Genomic DNA, 2,741 nt, shown 5'->3' on the forward strand with positions numbered 1-2,741 from the left:
AAAAAAATTAGCTGGGTGTGGTAGCGCGCACCTGTAGTTCCAGCTACTTGGAAGGCTGAGTCGGAAGGATCGCCGGAGCCCAGCAGGTTGAGGCTGCAGTGGCCGGGAGCGGCCGCTGCAATTCAGTCTGGGTGACAGAGTGAGACTCCAACTCAAAAAAAAAGCTCCCCAGGGATCCTGATGCCCATTCAGGGTTGGGACTCTACAGAACCTTGCTTCTGACAAACGGGAAGATTTAATCCAGCTTATGTATGGCCTGGAATATCGGGAGGAAGACTGGACATCACCTTATAGGTCATGGAGATTTGGGTTATGGAAGATATATTATATGGTGAAACGGTATTTCATAATAGTCTCTGTAGTGTGAAGGCTGATTGGGCCATGACTGGAAACAAGGAGATAAGGGATAAGGCTGGGATGAGAAAGATGGCTGGAGTCTCTCTAAGTTTAAACCAGATGTTAGCTGAGCTCAGTGGCTCAGCCTGTAATCCTGCACCTTGGGAGGCTGAGGTGAGTGGATTGCCTGAGCCCGCGGGTTTGAGACCCGCCTGGGCAACTTGGTGAGACCTCATCTCTACGATAAATCAAAAAAATCAGCCGGGTGTGGTAGCGCATGCCTGTAATTCCGGCTACTTGGAAGGCTGAGGCGGAAGGATCGCTGGAGCCCAGCAGGTCGAGGCTGCGGTGGCTAGGAGCAGCCACGGCACTCCAGTCTGGGCGACGGAGTGAGATTCCAACTCACAAAAAAAGTAAAGTAAAATAAAATAAATAAACCAGATGTTTTCCTCCAGAATCCATCCCAATAATCAATTGCAGTCATGTACCACAATAACAAGGTCAATGATGAACCAAACTCAGGATGGTGATCCCAGAGAATTACAATACCATGCTTTTACTGTATCTTTTCTATGTTTAAATATGCACGTATCACTTTCACAGTTGCCTATAGCATTCAGTGCCATAACATTCTCTGCCGCTTTCTGGCTAGGAACAATAAGCTATACCAGATAGCCTAGGTGTGCAGTGGGTTCTATCATCCAGGGCCACAGTCCTTAGTGTTTTTGGTTTCAGGGACTGGTTTCATGGAAGACAATTTTTCTTTTCTTTTCTCTTTTTTTTGAGTTGGAGTCTCATTCTGTCGCCCAGGCTGGAGTGCAGTGGCACACTCATGGCCACCGCAGCCTTGACCTGATGGGCTCAGGTGATCCTTCCCCCTCAGCCTTCCAAGTAACTGGAACTACAGGCATGTGCCACCATGCCTGGCTAATTTTTTGATTTATTGTAGAAGTGAGGTCTCTCCAAGTTTCCCAGGCTGGTCTTGAACCATGGGCTCAGGCAATTCTCTCACCTCAGCCTCCCAAAGTGCTGGGATTTATAGGTGTGAGCCTATAAATCTGTATCTGGCACTTGCAGTTTTGAGTGCAGGTCTCTAATATACAAGCCCCCATATTTAAATGATGTCTCAAATATATTTCACAAGAAAGAAGCTCATGCTTTAGGGTCTCTGACTATACCTGTGTATGCCACTCCTTCGGCGAGTGTGGCTGTGGAGGAAGGAACTGCCACTACTTTTAAAATTTTAGAGTTTATTTGGTCCTATCCCTCATGTTACAGATGAGGAAAACAGGCACAGAGAGGGGACTTGTCCAAGGTCACAAGGGGTCCAAATGATTAACTGAGACTGGCCTCCTGGTTGTCCATTTTGCGGAACAAAAGCCATTTCCTTTGCAGCATCCTCAAATGTTTTCTAAGGTCTCTATCTTTTTGGCCTTGAAAATTCAGTCTCAGGAATGCCAAATTAATGCCTTTCTTAAGGCTCATTGCCCAATATAGCAAAATTGTAAGAAACGATCTCCCTCTGCTGGTAACACTGTATAACTACAAAGCCTAAAGTACAAGGTGTTCCTTGCATTTAGGTAAAACAAACTACATGTTAAGCTCACGACTAAGGTTGGTGTGTGATAGTTTCAAGCACCTGCTGCTGCCAAGACTCAGTCAGGATAATTCACTTCAAAGAATGGGTTCTCAGGAGAATGTATTCTAAGTAAATATAGTCCCAGAGAGCGAACAGGCCAAAATCTTTATCCCAGAACCTGGTGAGGTGGTTAACAGAACTAGCTGAGTTTTAGACATAGAGAATTTGAGCTGCTACTGGAATATCCACATGGAGATAGCAATAAGAAGCCTGCCCATAGAAACTGGAATTGGAAACACTAGTTCAGGTCACAGCTAGAAGTTGACTTTGGGAGTCTTCAGCCTACAGTGCGTGGTTTATACCACGAGTATCTCAGTAAGAACAGTGGACTGGCCGGGCTCGGTGGCTCAGCCTGTAATCTCAGCACTTTTGGAGGCTGAAGCGAGAGGATTGCCTGAGCCCGTGGGTTCAAGACCAGCCTGGGCAACTTGGAGAGATCTCATCTCTACAATATATCAAAAAATTAGCTGGAGCCGGGCTCGATGGCTCAGCCTGTAATCCTGCGCCTTTGGGAGGCTGAGGTGAGTGGATTGCCTGAGCCCGCGGGTTTGAGACCCACCTGGGCAGGCGAGACCTCATCTCTACAATAAATAAAAAAATTAGCCGGGCGTGGTAGCACATGCCTGTAGTTCCAGCTACTTGGAAGGCTGAGGCGGAAGAATCGCCGGAGCCCAGCAGGTCGAGGCTGCGGTGGCTGGGAGCGGCCACTGCACTCCAGTCTGGGTGACAGTGAGACTCCAACTCAAAAAAAATAAATACATAAAAA

At 47.2% G+C, this 2,741-nt stretch overlaps 1 protein-coding gene across 1 annotated transcript in view; it reads right to left on the reverse strand.

Moving 5' to 3' along the window:
* The window catches only part of FBXO42 (F-box protein 42), a 100,719-nt gene extending 98,734 nt beyond the window's left edge, over positions 1 to 1,985 (reverse strand). The window contains exon 1 of the mRNA XM_008064303.2: positions 1,976 to 1,985. The gene's annotated coding sequence lies outside the window, so the exon portion shown is untranslated. The remainder of the gene's footprint in view (positions 1 to 1,975) is intronic.
* Between the last annotated feature and the right edge of the window lie 756 nt (positions 1,986 to 2,741).

The sequence above is a fragment of the Carlito syrichta genome, unplaced genomic scaffold (assembly GCF_000164805.1).
Source record: "Carlito syrichta isolate Samal-C Ts95f unplaced genomic scaffold, Tarsius_syrichta-2.0.1 Scaffold307274, whole genome shotgun sequence".
Lineage (NCBI taxonomy): Eukaryota > Metazoa > Chordata > Mammalia > Primates > Tarsiidae > Carlito > Carlito syrichta.